This window comes from Balaenoptera musculus, chromosome 14 (assembly GCF_009873245.2).
Source record: "Balaenoptera musculus isolate JJ_BM4_2016_0621 chromosome 14, mBalMus1.pri.v3, whole genome shotgun sequence".
NCBI lineage: Eukaryota > Metazoa > Chordata > Mammalia > Artiodactyla > Balaenopteridae > Balaenoptera > Balaenoptera musculus.
Window position 1 is genome coordinate 35370999 of NC_045798.1, and position 22115 is coordinate 35393113.

General features: G+C 45.3%; 1 protein-coding gene and 1 long non-coding RNA gene across 15 annotated transcripts in view; one reads left to right on the top strand and one right to left on the bottom strand.

Annotated features, from left to right (window-relative positions):
* The window catches only part of DLGAP1 (DLG associated protein 1), an 869846-nt gene that overhangs the window by 781866 nt on the left and 65865 nt on the right, over positions 1-22115 (top strand). The gene's annotated exons all lie outside the window — the stretch shown is intronic.
* LOC118879836 lies at positions 441-17911 on the bottom strand. Of its 8 annotated transcripts, XR_005016155.1 has the most exons (6): positions 17494-17911; positions 9841-10312; positions 3962-4100; positions 2354-2449; positions 1313-1379; positions 441-916 (listed from the first exon to the last, which is right to left on the bottom strand). It is a non-coding gene; the product is annotated as an uncharacterized LOC118879836 (long non-coding RNA). The 8 variants fall into 8 exon arrangements; XR_005016156.1 differs by lacking the exon at positions 1313-1379; XR_005016154.1 differs by lacking the exon at positions 441-916 and having other exon boundaries at positions 944-1379.

The window sequence follows — 22115 nt, forward strand, 5'->3', positions numbered from 1 at the left end:
AGAGGCAGGACACTGAATTGTCACTGTCAGAGTAACTGCTGATGCAAAGTCCCCCCTGGGACCTTGCATCTGTGACTTATAAGACCTGGGGTCTCTGACATTTTTCTTTGACAAACCTTTGCTGCTCGCTGGTCAGACCCACTACCCAACATGGGCTTAAAGTATACACATATAAAATACACACATGTATATACTAACTGAAATCAGCCGGTCACAAAAATCACAAACACTGTATGATTCCACTTACAGTATAAGAGGGACCTAGAGTTGTCAAATTCATAGAGACAGAAAGTAGAAGCGTGGTTTCCGGGGGCTGGGGGTGAGGGAGGGGAAGCTCTTGTTTAATGGGTAGAGTTTCAGTTTTGCAAGATGAAAAGGGTCTGGAGATATGTTGCACAACAGTGTGAATGTACTTATTGAACTGTACACTTAAAGATGGTTAACATGGTAAGTTTTATGCTACATATATTTTAGCACCATTTTTTAAAAAGGCTGCTGTAAGCAATCATGTAATAGAATGATTAATGATCATGTAATAGAATGTCAAGCCAACCTAGGTTTGAATCCCATATCTGCCACTCACTAGTTTTGGGACAGTGTTCTAAGTTTTTTGTTTAGTGCCTTAAAACCACAGCAATCGTGTTATTATTTCCCAGTTTCTATGGGGCAGGAATTCGGGAAGAGCTTCGGCTGGGTAGTTCTGGCTCAGGGTCTCTTCCGAGCTTGCAGTTGGGTGGCTGGAGGGCTGGATCACTGGGGGCTGCTGAACACCTCTCCCTCTTCCTAAGAGTCTCCAGGCTTCTTCATGTGGTCTTTCCACGTGGCTGACTTGGGCTTCCTTACAGCATGGCGGCCTCAGGAAAATTGGATGCTTCTGTGGTGGCTCAGGGCTCCAAGCAAGCAGATGTCCCAGGGACTAAGGGAGAAACAGCATCACCTTTTCGGATCTAGCCTTGGAGGTCATGCACTGTCAGTTCCTTCCTACTCTCTCGGTCACGAGCAAATCACACACTTCCCCAAGTTCAAGGGGAGGGGTATCAGACTCCACCTCACCATGGGAAGTGGCAAAGTTCTAGAGCAGGGTTGGCAAATTACGACCCTTGGAACAAATCAGGCTCACCTCTCCAAGGCAGCCATGTCCGTGCATTCACATATTGTCTCTGGCTTTGCCACAATGTCAAAGTTGAGTGTTTGGGACAGAGACTGCATGGTCTGCAAAACCAAAAACATTTACTGTACAGCTCTTTATAGAGGACTTTCCTGACCCCTGTTCTAGAAGACCATGTGGGATGGACAATATTGTTTTAGCCACCTTTGGAATATGCCGTTGGCTGCAGGCAGGTTACGAGCCGCTCTGAACTTTACCTGGGTCTCCAACTCTGTAAAAAGGAATGATGATCATATGCAAAAAGTACTCAGCACAATTCCACACCTGTAACAGGTAAAGTATACAATTTAGTTCTTCCCCTTCTAGGCTTAATTATGATTTGAGAGTTACGGAAAGTTGTTTACTGCCACTGTAGGTCTATTAGCAGTCAGAAATTCCCAATTTTAGACCTTCCTTGGAATTAAGGCAGACTTTACAGAGACCCTCTTTTTTTTTTTAAAGAAAAAAACTTTATTTTATATTGGAGTATAGTTGATTAACAATGTTGTGATAGTTTCGGGTGAACAGCAAAGTGATTCAGTTATACATATATTACATGTATCTATTCTTTTTTTTTTTTTTAAAGATTGATTGATTGATTGATTGCTATGTTGGGTCTTCGTTTCTGTGCTAGGGCTTTCTCTAGTTGCGGCAAGCGGGGGCTACTCTTCATCGCGGTGCGCGGGCCTCTCACTATCGTGGCCTCTCTTGTTGCGGAGCACAGGCTCCAGACGCGCAGGCTCAGTAGTTGTGGCTCACGGGCCTAGTTGCTCTGCGGCATGTGGGATCTTCCCAGACCAGGGCTCGAACCCGTGTCCCCTGCATTAGCAGGCAGATTCTCAACCACTGTGCCACCAGGGAAGCCCCTAATACATATATCTATTCTTTTTTAAAATTCTTTTCCCATCTAGATTGTTACATAATATTGAGCAGGGTTCCCTGTGCTATACAGTAGGTCCTTGTTGGTTACCCATTTTAAATCTAGCAGTGTGTACATGTCAATCCCAAACTCCTTAACTATCCCTTCCCCCCCACCTTTCCCTGCTGATAACCATAAGTTCGTCAGAGACCCTCTTTTTAAACACATATTTATTACTCTGGAGGAAGGAAATGTTTGCAAGAATTCTTTTAAAAATGCAATCCCCCCTCCCCTGCCCCCCAGCCATCCTCCAATGCATTATTTTATCAGACTAGCTACATTTTTACCTTTCAGAGAACAAATACCTAAGGGACTGAGGCAATCTCATAAATTTGGAACTGAGTGACCGGGGAACAGCATGGTGGTGGCAGGTCTCCGATGCCCTAGGGAGAGAAAGACACAAGAAATTTGACCTACTTCACAGCTGTGCTCAGGGCTGCCTCAGCCTCAGACAAAGCAATGAAAAATGTTTTCTTGGCCTCCCCTTACCCATCGCCTCCCTTTCCTATTGCCCAGACTTGTTATCTCCGCCCCGACCTCCTCCACTGGCCAAGATCACCCTTGGATTTTTTCCTCTCCTCCCCTGGATGCTTCCAAGGCCAATCCTCCAGCAGCTCCCAGAGATTATCTGCTTGTGACCCTGCTTTCCTCCCTGCTCCAAATTCAAGCAGGGTCCTTCTGGAGCCTAGTTATTCAGTGCTTCTGAACTCTTTCTCTCTAGAAGAAAGCTTCTATCCAAGAAAATAGAGACCCCTAACAGGCACTTACTGGGGTAACATTAGACCTGCCAGTCCCAATTCTCCCACTCATTTACTCAAAAACCACCAGAATTAACAACTGTTAATTTGTGCATCATTTAAACAAACTATATTCTGTCTCCTCTCCAAATACTTTTGACTCCAATCACTTTTAAAATCTACTTAGCTTCACCCTGAGCTGTGTCGGAAGAATAGTTCCTTTTTATTGCAGCTGTATGTCACCATGTTATTTTTATATCAAATATTATGAGTGTTTGGGGGGGGCAGTTGGGAGGGGAAGTGTGTAACTAGATGATTAGAGAACACTCCCTCTGGCCCTATGAATTTTTACAGCATTTTTCCCTCCTATTTTGCTTAAATTTGCAACTTTATGCAAATTTGATAAAACATTTTGTGGTATCCCCAGAGCCCCAGCTCAGTATCAGCCAAAGGCCAGCTCAATTTACGCTGCTCCAGGAAGAGTTGTGGTTTGGAAAAATTACTCAGCTGGCTGCCAAAAAAGTAAAAATTGTTACTACTACGGCTGGTGCTGCTCCTACAGATTGTTGTAAAATGAACAGAAAGTAGTTAAGCGCATTGCCCTAGGTCACAGACCTACTCATTTATGGACCTGGAATTCCAAAGACTTCTGGCTTTTCCAAGCATTCCGTTCATTCATAAATTCATACTCCCTAAGTGTACCAGGCACTGGGCCCTTTCAACCAATATTGCTTCCTTTACTCCGTTCTCCAGAATGCTTTTTTAAATTTTATATCCAATATCACTTATAAAATAACGTGCTGCCAACCATTCTCTTAAGCTCAAAAAATTTTTTTTGACAACATACTTTCTAATCTATCCTTAGGTTAGCGATAGAAAAATGGACTAAAATGACAGACATTAAGATATGTTTAGTAGAAAAGCTTTGGTTGTTTTGCTTATTTTTATCTCAGGTAAACATCTGGGAAGTAACTAAAAATAAAAGTATGTCTGAGATGGTTGATGTTTCTGAAGTACTTTTAGGACTAAAACCGTGAATGTAAAGGTCACATGAAATCAGAATTTTGAGTGTGTCTGTAACAGGAGCACTGCTGGTGGATGTACTGAACAATAGAGTTTTAGCCTGAGATTCAGTTTGTTTCATCACCTACCCCTTACCTGGCACCAGACTAGATAACTGAGACACCTGGTTGCCATGGAGATGAGATGGCATCATCGGATCACATCTGTGTACAGGTATAGCGTCAGAGTTTCACAGGCCTTTTGCACAGGAGCAGGGGTACACCCGGCTTACTAGCTGCTAAGACAAAAAGGGATTTCCCTTATGAAATGGTTGATGTTGTTGTTACCATGTACTATTTATTGAGCACTTACTATGTGTCAGGTAATATTCTGAGCATTTCTCAGGTGTTACTTCATTTCATCCTCCCACCAAGCCTGCAAGGGTTACTATTCCCATTTCACATAGTAAAAAACTGATGTTTAAACAGATTAAACAGACTTCTCTAGGTCTGCCTCCAAAACTTATATTCTGAAATATCATGCATTATTGCCTCTCAGGCATGGAAAGCAAAGTTATTGCTGTTTGCTTGATTTTTAGTAATTTAAGTGCATCATTTTTAGTAATTTAAGTGCATCATTTTTAGTAATTTAAGTGCATCATTTTAGGGCTAGTATCCTACCTAGTTACTTTGGCAAACTAGGGAGATTTAGTTGACAGGCCTTAAGCAGTGCTTGGAGAGGGTCTGTGCTTTTAAATTCTCAAGTACTTGAACTTAAACAGAGTGAGCTGGTCCCATTCACATCCTGCCCTCCAGCCTCCTCTAGCTGGAAGTTATTACTGTTGACCACGAGGGCAAAGGAAAACATACTTGAAAATGTTTTGGGTTTGTTTTTGTCTCTTCTGAACTGAGTGGTAATATAGAAAGCAGGAAGACAGTTTTAAACCACTGACAGGGATCCATCCCGCAAGACCGCAGAAATTCGTGGCAATTTCTGCATTTTCCAAGATACAAGACAGCAGAGGCTGGGGCCAGTCATCCGTGTGATTTAAGGAGATGGGGGCTGCAGAGGGTGGGATGGGGTACAATGGCACAAAGCTGATAAAGATGGACCGGGCAAGCCACAACTCCCAACCTGAGGGGAGGGCTTGAGCTTAGGAAAGATGCAACACCTTCATAGGCCATTTTATTTTCTCCCCACATCTCCTCCTCTCAGTAGGTGGCTCCATGGCTGGGAGGGCAGAATGTGGGGCGGCTCGAAGCTGGGTGGTGAAGGAAGGCCTCTCTAAGGAGAGGATTTATGAGCTGAGACCAGAGGGATGAGATGAAATTTTAACATTAAGCACTAGGGGCAGGTATCTTAAAATGTGCTCTCACACACGGAACTTCTGCGTAGGGCTCTTCATGCTGTAAAAACCCCAACATGTGAAAAGGATAGGATCTCCCCACCTCCAGTAAAATCTCCTCGGGAGTTTTCAAGATGGTTTTTGTATTATTGGAATTTTGTTGTAACAAATAACGTAGGAAGGAAAGAAAAGAGAGCCTCCTTCCTGTGTTTGAGATATAAGTGCCACACCATGTCCCCTTACATCATATTAACTACATCATCCGTCTCATGACACTGTGAGGTTACCGAGGCTGTTACCCAAACTCAACAGATGAGGAAACGAGATGAGAGCTGAGTCATCTGAGGTCCTGCAGCCAGTAAGTGGCAGGTCAGGATTTCACCAGGTCTGGTTGCCTTCAAGGCACTGCCTTTTCCAGACACCACTGGAGGAAGCTGGGCCACCATGGCTGAGCACCTCTTTGAAATACAGACAGTCTGGTTTGGTGAGATCTTGTATAATAGCATTTGCCATACAGAATCATCTAATCCAACAAATAAGTATAATAGGAAACAAAGATCTACCTGATCACTAATTTCCCTCTGCTTTCATACCAGAGCATCAGCACAACAGGAACGAGCAAAGTGTGATGAATTCTATAGGAACATATATAGGAGGGGCTCACAGAACACAGAATCTTGAAGCATGAACAGGAGTTTTCCAAGCCAGGAAGGAGGCTTAGCATCTATAAAGTCATTGCATAAGTGCCAGGCCAAACAGATCACTAAGCAAATCAGTAAAATTTTTAAAAATAAAATTAGAGTGGACTTCCCTGGTGGCGCAGTGGTTAAGAATCCGCCTGCCAATGCAGGGGACAAGGGTTCGAGCCTTGGTCCGGGAAGATCCCACATGCCACGGAGCAACTAAGCCCGTGCACCACAACTACTGAGCCTGCGCTCTAGAGCCCACGAGCCACAACTACTGAGCCTGCGTGCTGCAACTACTGAAGCCCACGCACCTAGAGCCTGTGCTCCGCAACAAGAGAAGCCACTGCAATGAGAAGCCCGGGCACCACAACAAAGAGTAGCCCCCGCTCACCGCAACTAGAGAAAGCCCGCGTGCAGCAACGAAGACCCAACGCAGCCAAAAATAAAATAAAATAGATAAATAAAATTAGAGTGACTTAGATGGTAAAGGCGTTTATTTTCTCCAATAATAGCAAGTCTAGAGGTAGGGCAGCCAATTAATGTACCAAAATCAGCTTTGTGCCATCCTTCTGTCTTCTGGAGTAGGGGCTCCTTGTGGTCCCCAGATGGCAGCCACAGTTCAGGGTATCCCTTGCTGATGACAATGTCCGGGGGAAGAAAAGGGATGTCCTTGACTTGTGTCACTTTAAAAAGGGAGGTAAACTTGCCATGAAGCACTCGCATCAGAATTCCCTCCTCATCCCTGTCTTGTAGAACAATGAAGATTCAGCCTCCAAATCTAGGGAGGGGCCCAACTCCCCCAAAAGTCATGGCTGCTTGGAAGGGCCCTGTTAGCAAGGAGGGTGGTTATGAGAAAGCAAACAACACTTGCCACAGGCATAAAGGCATGAAAAAAGATGATATTCTGGAAGTAAGTTGTTAGGTGTGAAAATGTCAGGAGAAACTAATAATTCACACTGCAGCCAGGTGGTAAAGGAGTTATATGCCAGTGTTTGGCTGTGTCTCCAAAGTCCGTGTTCCTAAAGCTTTTAAAGACAGTAAAATATCAACAGTGTTAAGAGGTTTTTGTTATTTTTTTTTAATAATTTCCTTCAAAAACAAATGGTTAAAAAAAAAGACAAAATACACAGCAACATAGATGGTAAAAATAAAGCTATTTAATTTAGTCAGGCATCATAGCAGTGTAGAAATAATAGTGTATCTGGTCTTTATTTTGACATTTGTACTTTTTTATGATTACAATAGTAACACGTATTCATTTTTTTTAAATCAGAAAATTCCAAGAAGCCCAAAAAATAAAGTAAAAATCATCCATAAGCCCACGGCTTGGCTATAACGACTTGGTGTACATGGGGTCCTCATATACATAGTGGTTTTATACAGAGTTGCAGTAGAAAGTGACAAATTTTCCGTCAAATGAAGGCAAGCTACTGCTGGTCTGTTTAGAAGGGAAAAAGCAACAAATAAAACAAATGTACACGCTGACTTACATTATAGAATAAAACATAGCACATAACATAGGGGGAAAAAGTAGTATAGCTATTGTTTTTGTTTCTTTTTTTCCCTAAAGGGGTGTTATTTCTGGTTTGTTGACTTTCTGTTTTACAGAGCAGGTTATCTAAACCCCAAACTCTGTAACTAAGGAAATAACACAAGTCTGTCCATGAAAGCAGGGACTGCGAGGTGGTCCTGGCCGGGAGGGATGGGGGATGGGGTACAGGAACTGAGGACAAGTCTCATCCTGGTGAGTTACAGCTTTGGTCCTCAGAGTGGCATCAGATCAAGGCACGGGGGCCTCAGCACTAAAAAAGCCACGGGGATGCTCGAATCGGCACCTTGAGGAAGGCTGTGTCCATCTGTGCCTCTGCAGAAGGGCCTCTACAAGGGGTCAGGATGCAAAAGATTCTTGAATTTTTCACTTCCAGTTTTTAAAAGGAAATCTGAACATCTCTGCATCTAACAGCAAGATTGTTTTTTAAAATGCTGGGACCTGCCTGGGCAGGAGTCCGTTATGAATGCTGTTGGCTTTTGGGTTTTTTTTGTCCCCTATTTCTTTAATTTTATTTATTTATTATTTAAAAATATTTATTTGTTTATTTGGTCGCGCTGGGTCTTAGTTGCAGCAGATGGGCTCCTTTAGTTGCAGCTCAAGGGCTCCTTAGTTGTGGGATCTAGCTCCCTGGCCAGGGATCGAACCTGGGCCCCTGGCATTGGGAGCACGGAGTCTTAACCGCTGCGCCACCTGGGAAGTCCCTTCTTTAATTTTATGATTCTCTTTCAGGCACACTTTTTAGCGGCACTACCGATTTCTGAGTAGAAGGTTTTTTTGTTTGCAGCTTGCTGTTAAAGATCTATAGAAAGACAGACAATATACTGCCACTAGAGAGCTGTTTGACCTTGGGAAAGTCACTTAACCTCTCTGGTCCTTAGAAGGTGCAAGCCAGAGGTTCAGAGTGGCAGCCTGGAATAGATCTTAGAGGTCATTGAGCTCTGCTCCTCTGTATTATCTGAGGCTCAGAGAGGGTGAGTGACCAGCCAGGGGTACAACAGCTTTCCCCACATTTTATTATTTTGATTTTTAAGAGGAGGAGTCCAGTGAATTTGTAAGTTAATTAGGTTGTGTTTGAAGAGCAAATGAACAAGAGACACTTCAGTGTAGAAGAATGAAAACTAAAGCTTTGAGAAATAGAGATACGATATTTTATAACTATCCAAATGGGTTTGTAGGAAGGAAGTGTGAACTGTGTAAGATGTGACACAGTCGATGCACACTATTTACCCCCAACAAATATTTACTGGCTGCCCCTTGGAGCTTAAAGTTCTGTAAGGAACTGAGAAGATAATCATGATGCAGTAAGTGCTCTGTCAGATAAAACGTGAGGGGTTCTCATGAGAACTAAGAGGAGGCATTTAGAGGGACTTCCGGAAGCCTTCCTGGAAAAGGCGACACCTCAGCTGATACCTGAAGGAGAAAGAGGACAGAACGTTCCTATAGGGAAATTCCATCTGCAAAGGCCAGGGAACTTGGTGGTTTGAACAGCTAAAAGGAAAAGTGGTCGGGAGGACGTGGAGTTCTGAAACCTGAAAGGATGAGGAGGAACTAAGTAATTAGAATCTCCAAAGCCCCAGACCCACGTCTTTATCCCGAGGGCAGAGCTGTCAGCTGGATCCGTTCATAATCTCCCCCTCCTGCTCTGAGCGTGTATAACAGTTTGGAGTCAGGGACAAGACAGAGCCCGTGAGACCAATTAGAAAAGTATTTCTCAAACTCCTGACAGACAAGATACATTCTACCTGTTAACCCAGAATGTACACAGATCTCGGGACACACACTGACACAAGCGTCCCGAAACTAAACTTACTTTTCCTTTGTTTGATGCACTCTGACGTTTTCTAATCTATTCCTTTTTTTTTTTTTTTTTTAATGGTGAAACTGCATGACCCACCTCAACTGATTTCATGACCCGTTAATAAGTCACAAGTAGTTTGAGGAACGCTGAGGTAGGAAGTTGCTGTCATCCTCCAGAGAGGAAATAATAGCATCTAGGGAAGCAGAAAGGTGGATTGTAGGATGTGGAAGGGTTCCAGAAGGATTAAAGAGATAGGAGGGAAGGACCCAAAGGAATTAGAGGCGATGCCCAGAGTTGTGGCTTGAACTCTGGGTAGAAAAAGGAGTTACTTGCTAAGATAGGGAAAGTGAACTTGAAGATCTACTAGGAGGGTAAAGACACTGAGTCTTTGAGAAATGCCCATTTTGTTTGGTCAACACAAATGTACCTCTTCATTTGAGGCCTATCTGAAGAAAAAGCGTCTAAAGGCTACATTATGTAATTCCAGAAAGTGGTCAGGTTTTACTGAAAGAGGGAGCAAAATGGTGGTGTTGAAAAGGAGGAAACCATTCGTCGTGGGGCGGGGGGTAGGTTCTGCAGCGAGCCTCAAAATCCTACTTAGAAAGGAGAGTCACGCTATAAATCCCAAGGAAACAACCCAGATCGAATACTCACCCGGTGCTTTGCTGCGGCTGCCATCAGGGCTTTTGTAAGACAGAGAATAGGGTAAGTAGAGCCTTTGACTTTTCAGGTGCCAAACCCGATGGCAGGAGTTAACTTCTTTACAACGTTGGCACCGCTTTTAGAATCCCCGATCACTAGTTCAGGAAGGGAGCGGGTGTTGCTTATGCACTTCTTGTAAAAATGAAAATCCATTAACTTTATTCTTCATGCACGTTCTCCAACAGCATCGGGTCAAAGGGACTTTATTCCTTCCTCTTTTCAGAGCTTCCAGGTCCCAATCTGGCTCCTTCTAAATCTTTTCTTTTACAAAACAATAGGGAGTGGTGGTAGCCTGTGGCTAGTTGAAGATTTTGAACAATAGGTGTTTCTGAGCCGGGTTTATTGAAATGGTCCTGTCTGTGTCCTGGGGGTAGATTGTAAATGAGATGTCGACAGGAGCTCTTTTGTGTGGATGGCATTCGGCCTGAAAGAGAGGAATTTCCTTACTGTGCTAGTATTTAAAGTAGATTTGTTGCTGCTTTTGCTAAAACTTTTTATCCAGCTGCTGGAGCTAACAGCACTGAATGAGTCACTCGGTAAGACTGAGACTTCCTGCCCTCCCTAGCAGGGCTCCGACTCTGTCATTTACATTTAGAAAGGACAGACTCCTAAGAAGATTGCTTAGATTTTCATCAGCTTGAGCCTCTTTTTCAGATCTTCACGGGGACCTGAGCCGCCAGCAATCCGTTACCCCCAGGAGAGGGTGGCCAAGCCGGGCTGTTTTCTCACTCCCTGGAAAACTTCTGGCTGTTTTGCTCGCTTTCTTTTTAAAATCCAAGGAGAGAGACAAACACCATCTCCCGCCTTACGCCTTCCCTTTTTTGTAAACGACAGGCAATTTCAGTTTACTGTAATTACCTCGGGCTGAGGTTGAACCAACTCCACACTTAGAAGATAAGGCAACAGTTTTATTACCTCTCAGCCAGGTGCCTGGGGGTGACAAGGCTGGCTTTTATCTGGAGACGTGGCAAGGTTATCAGTAACTGAAAGGGGCTGAACCTTTGAGCGGTGGCCATTAACATGCTTCCCTTCCCTGTGATCAATTTCCTAACTCTTTATTGGTAATTAATTTTGATCCAAAGGCCAGCGCTGGTCTCCTCCAGTGTTTCCGCATTCCGGCACCTCAGCACTTCAGCAATCCTACTGATAAATGGTGTAAATTGCAACCACGGGCCAGTCCCGTAACATGAGCTTGAAATTCCAAACAAGGTCCCAAACATACAGCCCACTGAATAGCTTAACATCCTCTCATTTGGTAGGTTTGCAGTGGGTACAGTTGGTTTTTCAAAGAATTGATTGATTAATAAAACCTTTCACCTACGACAGTAGAAATCCAGAAGAATCAAAATGATTTCGCTTTACTATCCATGGTTCTTTTTGAAAAGTAAAATGTAATCCACACCAGGAGGCAGTGCGGGGCTTGTTCTAGATTAAAAAAAAAAATTTCTAGTGCTTGATCTATTTCTGTCTACAGTTCACGGACATGTCTAGCCACACAACAGTTTATTCTTTAATTCAAGCTATTTTACATGGAGTCTCTCTGTTATCTCTTGGATTGGAAATGTGGGATAAAAACTTGTGTTCTGAAAATGATTTTCCAACTGTGTCCTGGGCTGCATCAACTTAGCTCAGCAGCCAGCCGGGACCTAGCGTGGAACCACCCTCCCGTCAGCACAAAGTCCGGTGGGCCAAGAAGAATGTTACTTTTATCTCTTTGGCTGTGAAGTCAGATCATAGCTTTAGGGTACAGGATGAGAATGCGGAAGAGAATGATGGAAGGGATGGCTCACAACACACACACACACACACACACACACACAAGCACACAACCTGGCAGATATGAAGTGTTTATCTCCAAGCGTTTATCTTCAGACTACGCATTCTGTAATTTATATAGACAGCATTCCACACTGTGAGAAGAGGCCAGTTAAAAGCCCCTACAAGTACCCCTGTTACCATTATAACAAAAACCAACAAAGGTGCTTCTGCCGATGGTGTGTGAAACACAGTGACAAACCAATGAACACCCAGAACTCACATGGTCGAGGAAAGAGAGACAATGTCAGAAGTAATATCGAATTTGAAATCGGATTCCTCTTTTCCGTAAAGATGTAGAAACCTCACCCACCCACCAGGCCAAGCCCACCACCTCCCAGTCACTACCCATCCCCCATCCTCCTCCTGGGCCAGGCTGGGACAGAGCTCCGTCCAGGACCAGAGATGCCCTGGAGGAGGAGGCCCCTGGCGGGGGCTCTGACGCACCGAGGCACCTGAAGGGGTGGGTGGCCACCACCCTTCAGCTGCAGCTCTGAAAGCCACAGGCCAAAACCTGACCTTGCAACTACTTGCAGTGTGACTGTTTCACCTTTTCCTGCAGACAGACAGGTTAGAGTACCCAGGCCCCCCAGGGGGTGTCATGCAAATCAGCTTTCTACAATCCAAAAAGTTCTGAATTCCAAGCACATTTGACCAAGAGATTCAGAAAAAGGCTTTTGGACATTGCTCTCGTGAGGGTTCAAAGGAGAATCTTAATGACAGAAGTATAAGGCAGCTCTTGAAAAGAAGAGAAAGGGGGCTTCCCTGGTGGCGCAGTGGTTGAGAGTCTGCCTGCCAATGCAGGGGACATAGGTTCGAGCCCTGGTCTGGGAGGATACCACATGCCGAAGAGCAACTAGGCCCGTGAGCGCCCGTGAGCCACAGCTGCTGAGCCTGCGCGTCTGGAGCCTGAGCTCCGCAACAAGAGAGGCCGCGATAGTGAGAGGCTCACGCACCGCGATGAAGAGTGGCCCCCACTTGCCGCAACTAGAGAGAGCCCTTGCACAGAAACGAAGACCCAACACAGCCAAAAATAAATAAATAGATAATATAAAAAAAAATAAAAGAATTCCTTTTAAAAAAAGAAGAGAAAGGAGGCTTAGATGAGAAGAACCCAGGTTCCAATCAGACCCCACGCTGCAGAAGGTGGGCAACCCAAACTCTCTTGCCTCCAGTCACTTGTGGAGTTGGGATTATAGGGCCAGGCACCTGGCTCCAGGAAACACAGTGAATGAGGATGCTGGTGGGCAGTAGGTAGAGTAAACTGATAGATTTTAGTGCTGGCCTCACCAGTTTGCTGGGATTTTTAAAAACGTTTTATTGGAGTAGAGTTGATTTACAATGTTGTGTTAGTTTCAGGTGTACGGCAAAGTGAATTAGTTATACATATACATATATTCATTCTTTTTCAGATTCTTTTCTCTATAGGTTATCACAGAAGATTGAGTAGAGTTCCCTGTGCTATACAGGAGGCCCTTGTTGGTTATCTATCTTATATATATAGTAGTGTGGGTATGTTCATCTCAAACTCCTGATTCATCCCTCCCCACCACGTTTCCTCTTTGGTAACCTTAAGTTTTTTGTTTTGGTTTTTTAAAAAATATTTATTTATTTATTTATTTGGTTGCGCCAGGTCTTATTTATTTATTTATTTTTTTATTTATTTTTGGCTGTGTTGGGTCTTCGTTTCTGTGCGAGGGCTTTCTCCAGTTGCGGCGAGAGGGGGCTACTCTTCATCGTGGTGCGTGGGCCTCTTCACTATCGCAGCCTCTCTTGTTGCGGAGCACAGGCTCCAGACGCGCAGGCTCAGTAGCTGTGGCTCACGGGCCCAGTTGCTCCGCGGCATGTGGGATCTTCCCAGACCAGGGCTCGAACCCGTGTCCCCTGCATTAGCAGGCAGATTCTCAACCACTGCGCCACCAGGGAAGCCCCCGGTAACCCTGAGTTTGTTTTCGATAACTGTAAGTCTGTTTCTGTTTTGTAAATAAGTTCATTTGTGTCATTTTTGAAAAATTAGATTCCACAGGGAACTCCCTGGTGGTCCAGAGGTTCAGACTCCATGCTTTCACTGCCGTGGGCCTGGGTTCAACCCCTGGTCAGGGAACTAAGATCTCACCAGCCACGTGGCATGGCCAAAAAAAAAAAAAATAGATTCCACATATAAGTGATATCACATGATATTTGTCTTTCTCTGGCTTACTTCACTCAGTATGACAATCTCTAGGTCCATCCATGTTGCTGCAAATGGCATTATTTCGTTCTTTTTTATGGCTGAGTAATATTCCATAGCATATACATACCACATCTTCTTTATCCATTCCTCTGTTGATGGACATTTAGGTTGCTTCATGTCTTGGGTATCGTAAATAGTGTTTCAATGAACATTGGCGTGCATGTGTCTTTTTGATTTTTTTATGGTTTTCTCCAGATATACGCCCAGGAGTGGGATTGCTGGGTGATACGGTAGTTCTATTTTTAGTTTCTTCGGGAAACTCCATACTGTTCTCCATAGTGGTTGTACTAATTTACATTCCCACCAACAGTGTAGGAGGGTTCTTTGATATTTTAATTTAATTCTGGCAAATGACCAAAACCCAACTGTACAGTGGAATTGTGAATGCAGTCTGAAGTGGACCTTTATGAACCCACTGTAAAGTCTGATGGTGTTTGCTGTGTGGTGCAGACAGAAGAAAACTGGGGGGCCCCGGCCAAGTTCTTCTCTGGACCTGTGTCCTCATCTGTCAGTGACACGGTTGGATAATGAGGTGTCATTTTGAAGCACTGATCCTGTCATCTGAGAGTCAGTCAGGGGCTGGTGTCCTTTCTGGGCCCAGCGGGCTGGTAGACTGTATTCCACAGCTTAACCCACAAAGTCTGTCCTGTTTTTCCTTTGAGGAGGGGGGTTTCAGGGAGGAAAGCGGAAAGGAGTCGGACGAATAATTAACTGCCTCACTGCACCGATCAGGCCCCCCTACATGCCTTGCTCTCCAGACACAGGTAATTATTTCTCATCGTGCTCCAACTGACAGGAAGACATGCTGGATACATTTTCTTTCTTCGTTGCTTCCTCATATATCCTGTTTCCCCCAGTTTGCCTGATGCAGAAGCTCTGCTCCAGGTGGAGCCAGCCCGCCAAGCCCTCTGTCCACAGGGCAGCAGCACCAGGCTGCTTTGACACAAAGGTCTGCCTTCTCTCCGAAGCCCAGGGTGTTGGCCAGAGAGCAGAGGCTCCTGATCGATCCAGCCAGAGGTTTCAGTGAGGACTCAGCCCGATGGACCATCATGAGACGTGACCTCACCGGGTTTGGACACAGCACCCTCACTCTGCATGGCCAGCTCACCGTTTCAAGGGAGACCAGTGGGCAGTGTGTGCCCGAGACCCTGCTCCCACCTGGAGCCAGTCAGCCACTCCATCTGGCCTCAGAGCTCAGCACCCCCTGAGGTCCGCTGTGTGTCCCAGACACAACCCCACGGCGGACAGTCCTGCTGGGCTGTGTGATTGCATTCCAGGTTTCCCTTGCTTTCCAGGTCCATGGTACAGGTGTCATGAAATGAGACCAGGAAGTCAAAGAATAATAAGGAGTGGAAGGAACTGAGGAGGAAAGGCAGCTGCTCTGGGGAAAGGGCAGTGAGCATCACAGCCCCACATGGATAAAGCCCAGCAGAGAGGGTGGAGGAAGTTAGGTGGATAATCCATAGGACTAACTGCTTCCAGCTGATACGAGATGGGCCTTTCACATTCTAGCTCCATGTCAAAAGCTGGCCAATCACAGCTGCATTTGGCCAGCACTTGACCAAGGCCAAACAGAAGTGGGCATCAGTGATGGGAGATTATGTTGCAACATCCAAGGTCACAGAGACTAGCTTTGCTGAGTATTCATTTTCTTTCTACCCTGGTGACCTTGCTTTCCTAATTATTAGTCCCTTTTTCTGCTTCTCCAGGAAATCCCTTCTCATCCCTGTTCCTTCCTTCACGGAACAAGTATTTACCACCATACTACTACGTGCCATGCATGGTCTAAGTACTGTGGTCGTCATGAATACAATGGACAACAATGCCTGACCTTGTGATTCTTACATCCTTAACTAATTCCTTTCTCTCAGCTTGGTCAGGAAAAAATAAAAAATTTCACCTAACAGGGAACATAGGCAAGTATTGCTAAGAAGTGACATCTAACAAGAAATGAAAGCTAGCTGATGAGAAGCTTCAAAGCAAAATGTCCTTCCCCACTCCTGGCACCATCCCTACCCCAGGTATCCCAGGCCTGTTATCTTCCAACAAGACCCAGTCTGCCCGAACCTGAGGAGGTGGGACCAGCTGCCCCAACAGGAAACCTTATTTCATTCTGTAACCCTGACCTTGGGTCCTGAATCTTCCCCTCCTGTAAACAGTCCATTCAACCCAGGAAGACCTGCTGACTTGGCTGGGACAAATTCTGAAAAATTCACATAATGTTACAAACATTAAAAAAGAAAAAAAATCCCTAGATCCTAGAGGAAGTGGTATATCTGATTCAATCGTTAGAAATTGCTTTATAAAGTCATGGAACAAATGGAAATTTAATCCTAACAGATGACACTGCCAGGGCAGTCACTTGTGTGCCTGGATGACTCAGTAGCATCTGTTGGAGCGGCTGGGAAAATGAGCCATGAAATCCTGAAGGCATTCCCTGCTGGAAGCAACGGCCCCGCCTCGCAAATTAGTAAGCCAGGCGTTCTCAACATCCTGCTGTGAACCTTTGTGCCTAGTTCTATGAAGGTTATGACTCACCTGAGCTACCGGTCAAATGATTCTTACTCAGAGCCCTCAGTTTTTAATCTTTACTATTAAATGATCAAGGCAACAACCAGCCGAATGTCTGTCTACTTTCAAGATGTTCCTTTGAAATGACTGACTTTAGGCAACAACTGGTTTTACATAGGGTAACCCTCAAATTCTTATGTTAACTGGTTGCCAAGCTTCATTAAAGGGTCACATTAGAGGCTTTAGACCTCCGTCCCTGGACCTGGGCCTTCTAAAATGACTTTCCTCCAAACAGCACTTAACTTCCTTTAATTTAGTTAATTAATGGAAATTTTTGAAGAGAATGGTTACTTTGATCTAAACCCCTTTCTTAGTTCCTGGTTAACATTTCCAGAGAGGGACAAAGAGGGATGCCCTCACGCCTGGCAGAAGCTACCAGCAGCTCACAACTGCAGTCCTTCCTCCAAATCAGAGACCATGGAGGGCGGGAGAAGCCCTGAGAGGAAGAAGGCTGGTTAAAACTACTGCCCTTGGCATTTTCGTGGGTGTTTGCCCCAGACAGAGAGAAAAGAGCTAGGGTGGGGCTGCAAAGCACGCTCTCTGGGAAGCTGGGTCTGCAGTTTGGAAATCCTCAGTCATCCTTGCAAATCAACTAACTGGAAGCAAGCGACGGGAATTAGAAATGCTTCTACCTGCAAGCTTCCTGCAAACAACCAACAAATTCAGATAAAAATGGAAAATGCAAGTCCCACCCACCAGGAATCCTCAGTTTCCTGGCTATTCATCCTCACTGCCATCCACCTAACCAAATGGCCACAGCAGTTTTTGCTTTTCAGCTTGCCAAGGAAAGAAAAACTGTTGCCCTAGCGGCTGCTTTGGAAAAAAAAAAAAGGTCAGCAACCTCAACCCAGAGATCTTACCCTGCAGCACGGGTAAAATTTTTGTTGAGGTGATAAGTTAAAAAGCAAGACTTCTGACTCTTGACTTCCACTCTGCGTTTTATGGTCAAACGCAGCCCGGACGTCCCGCGTCCCAGCGTGACTTACCTGGGAGCCGAGCCTCGGACTGAAGTTGTACCTTGAAAGGTACATCGGTGATGTTCCGAGCTTGGTCACAAGGGGGCGCTCGAGAGCCGGGCTGCCGCAGCAATACTTTGTTTTCTCAGACTTGGTGTGGCGAAGGGGGAGGGCGTGGGGAGGGGGAGGGGGGTGGCGAGGGAGATGCAGCTGGCTTTCAAAAAATCCTTTTGTTCTCTGAAATCCTGCCGCTTGCCGTTTTAGAAGGCAAAGGTTGCCACGTTACCTGTTGCCAGGGTCCTGAGAGTGCTTGGGGAAAATGTGGGCGACAAAGGTAGCGTACAAAGTCCTGGGCTCGGTGGCCTTCCAGCCCTTTGGCCGGGCTTGGCGCTGACATTTGGAGAGCAGCTGCCGCGATCGCCGAGCATTGTTTGGTTGTAGTTCTAACAGAGGAGTGGCTGCGTGTTACATCATTTCCAGGCATGAAGTGCCTGGGGTTTTTTTTTTGTTTTTTTTTTTAATGACTAATTTTCGGATCCCTCCCTCCCTGGAGTTTGGGACAGAACATGCACTGTGCACGACAGCCTCACCTCAGGAAGCCCAAGTTTTGTAGCAACTTGTTAAAATAACTCGGGTGCCTCAAAAGGAAAAAAAAAAAAAAAAAGCTATGTTTCTGAAACAAACCTTTCCATTCTTCCTTCTGAGAACAATGCTGTGTTTGATTAGCCATGGAGGCTGCTCCCTGAAAGATCTGCTCTCCCCACCAGGGCCGGGCTGCTATCGGCTGAATAGATCTCTGAGCCAGACAAGCCTGGGCTCCGGGCATTTGTCTGGCATTAGGAAGCGTCTGGAATACTAGTAACTACCAACTGGCGAGCCTTATGACTACAAGAGTTCTTACACCACCCTTCCCTCTCCGTCCACATCCCTCTCCGCCCCCCTCCACCGGCACACAAGCCTGCTTTTCTCTACTTCGAGGGAGGAAAGGTTAGCTCGTTTCTGTGGTTTCCGTGGCGGATGGCTCTGGTGGTAATCAGTCCCGTAGCCACGTACCTGGAGCCAAAACTAACCAGGACAGAGGCCAGCAGAAGCCCTGGGCCCCCCCAGGAGCCCCGCGTCCCGTCCCCGCAGCCCTCTGATCACCGCCTCCTCACCATGGGGCCAGCAGGCTGCGAACCGCTGACCACCACACTTTGCGTGGCCTGTAAATGTTAAGCTGCAAATGTTTTGAAACAAGGGAGCGATTTTTCCATGTGTATTTTGTTTCGTGGAGTTTCTCTCCTTTTGCAGAATTTTTCAAGTTGCAGCTGGGCACCCCTTGCTGACCACTCCAAATGCATTCATCCTCCAGACCTTTGCCCTCCTAGCTCAGTCCTCTGGGTCAAAGGACTCCCAGAGGACTGAGCTAGGAGCAGTTTCCTGGAATTCCTCGTGGAGAGCATCGTCTTCTACTGGACGCGGTGTTTCAGGGAAGGCTTACTAGGCGGATGAATACAGGTGGTTTGGCTGAACAGAAGAGGTGGGGCTGGAAGCCCTGTGAACATCTAGGAGCTGCATGACTTAGAGAAGTCAGTTACCTACCCTGAGCCTCAGTCTTACCATCAAACAAATGGGTTTAGTGAGATCTATCTGGGTCGTGAGACCATGTCTATTAAATTCTTTTTCTTTTAAATTAATTTATTTATTTTTGGCTGCGTTGGGCCTTCGCTGCTGCTCTCGGGCTTTCTCTAGTTGCGGCCAGCAGGGGCTACTCTTCGTTGCGGTGCACGGGCTTCTCACTGAGGTGGCTTCTCTTGTTGTGGAGCATGGGCTCTAGGTGCAAGGGCTTCAGTAGCTGTCGCAGCGGGCTTAGTAGTTGTGGCTCACGGGCTCTAGAGCACAGGCTCAGTAGTTGTGGTGCACAGGCTTAGTTGCTCCGCGGCATGTGGGATCTTCCCAGACCAGGGATCGAACCCATGTCCCCTGCATTTGCAGGCGGATTCTTAACCACTGGGCCACCAGGGAAGTCCTGTCTATTAAATTCTTAGCACAGCGTGTGTTACGGAGGAAAGATGGACTCTCCGGTGATTCAGTTGATCTAAGGGCAGGTGAAGCGTCTGGACTCATTCTCCATCTCATCATCTTTGTTTTCACCTGGGTTTGTACTTTTATCATGTGAAGGACTCCAGCTAGATCACAGATCTGTTTGGCGTTTGGTGGGGCAGACCAGACTGGGGAGCATGTCACCCCGGGGAGGATGATCTCCACCGTTCATTGTAAATTCAGCACTTCTGGGCCTGCTTGTCCGGAAGTGGCAGCAGCAAACTTCTCGATTAAGAGTTTTGTCTTCATCGGTGCCAATATGTGCTCCCAGGATGCCAGAACATTCCTCAATGCTACCAACAGCCTGCTGGTAACTCTCCCTGGCCTCCTCTCTTAGCATCCTTGTCAATGGGTCCCTACTTCTCAGACAGAGAGCTCGCTCCCCAGCGAGGGCCCCATATTCCATCCTTGGACGACCGACTCCTAGAAAAGTATTCTTTATGCCTCTCTGAGCTTTTCCTTTTGTGGTTTCCCTGCGGGCCTCATACGGCCTGAGTCCATGCCATCCTTTACACAATAGCCTTCGAAATAATGCGAAACCCCTCCGTCTACCTTCTCTTGCAAACGAAACACCCTCTCTCCTTAAACCATTCCTTATAAGACATAGTTTTCCTCTCCTCAGAGAACCCTGTGATTTCCCCTTAAAGGGAGGGCAGAAAGGCGGCAAGGCAATCCTTCCCTCATTCTAGATATCACACATGTACGCAGACATGCCTTCACAGAAATAGACAACTTACCTGACGTTAAAACCACAAGTCTACTCTTCCCGTCCTGTATTTGTGCAGTCCTCCCTTTATGTCCCAAGTTTAGGTCCTCCCACATTTCTTTCCTTTGGCCTCTCCACATCGTTTTGCTTTCTAAAGTAGCCTGTAGTTTCAAGTTACCTCTCTAGTCTCTCAATCTCATGTGCAATACCACTGCCCTGTCCCCTGGATTTGCGAACGTTCCAAAATCGGTGCTTCTCAAACTATCTCTGGTGATGGACAGTTTGTTTGCTTATTTGATGTCCAATCTGTTGCAGATCAACATTTTGGTAAAATGCAATAAAAATGAATTACTAGAAGAAAGAAATTAAAAAACCAAAAACATGCAAAAAACAAGCCGTCATCTTTCTAATGGATTCAACTGACAGAATCTCTGTAGAATTGCTATAAAGTTTCTAAATGCTTCCTCTGGATGTTTTCATGACCTATCTCACAGTGCACTCATCAGATACTTCGTGAATCCAAACCTGTCTGTGGGTTACACTTTGTATAGCACCATGTCTGTGTCATAGGTGTGCTGGAAATGCTTAACAACCAGCTCTCTGGGGGGATGCCTACTGAGTCACAGCACTTGCCAATTTCCATGGTGTAAACACTCACACCAAGGTCAGTTTCAAGCTAGCAAGGAAATGTCACTGAACACAGACTTGGGGAGGGATTTGCACAGTTGAATCTAGCAAGCTGATGAGAGCCAGCTCCAGCGCCCCACTGTTAACCCCATTCCATTTTTTAAATCTCTTTTCCAGTAAAGCACTTCCTTTTGAGGGCTTGTTAACCTCCTGTTCAGCTGGACCAAATCACTCAAATCAGGAGACCTTTCTCCTCGATAGAAACTAGACCGTGGTTCCAGGCAGCCCTTCTCTCTCCGGTGGTCTGGGCTCAGCAAGAGCAGACCATCTGATACGACTCACTGCAAAGCCAAAGTTGCTCTGACTAGTAAAAGCAGATCAAATCACAGCCTGCTTTGTGGTTAAGAACAACGTAGGACAACTTGTTTACACCTACAAAGTCAGCCATGTACTTGTATATTTTGGTATTCTTCTGTTGATCTTTTGTGTTTTTATTTGCAGTTCCTTATGGGCTTGTTCTCGTATCTGAAAGCGTTTCAAACATTCAGCAACCAGGAACTGCTAAATAATTCCTCAACATAGCTTTAGAGTATGTGACCCATTAGCTTAGCCAGTAAGTCCATATTAATTAGAAGAAATAAAAAGTAGGTTTGCTCCTACATCCGTTTTGTGTCCAGCTGACATACATAGGATAACTGGAATGAAAAGAGAGTCCAGGTAGTTTTCCAGAAATCCTTCACCACTCCAGACAAAAATAATCCCTGACTCTGGTCTTCCTGAGACTTACAACAGCATTATCTTTCTATGCAAATGGAGAAAATATTGAAGAATCAGCTACAAACTGAAATAGGGTAGGAATTTGTTCTCATTTGTTTTTCTCCATAAGTTCTTCTTTTAAAAAAAAAAAATTTCTTAACTCAAATGTAAAAACCAATCTCTGGTCTCTTGATGCATTACACTATTATGTGAATGAAAGTAATGACAGTGAAATCTGGAAACCTGCTCCTTCTGACTCTTCTTGTAAATGGATAGGAGACTTTTCAGCCAACTTTGAGCTGGGATAGCACATCACCAGGACCCAAAGAAGGACAAAAATCAGTTTATCTGCAATGAACAAATAAACCTATGCGACAAAGGAAAGCAGTAATAATGATTAAATCAACAGCATCATTTCTTTTTCAAGTTCCACTTGAGTAAAAGGAGCACTTGCGTTTTTTAATCAGTGTTTTTGAGAATG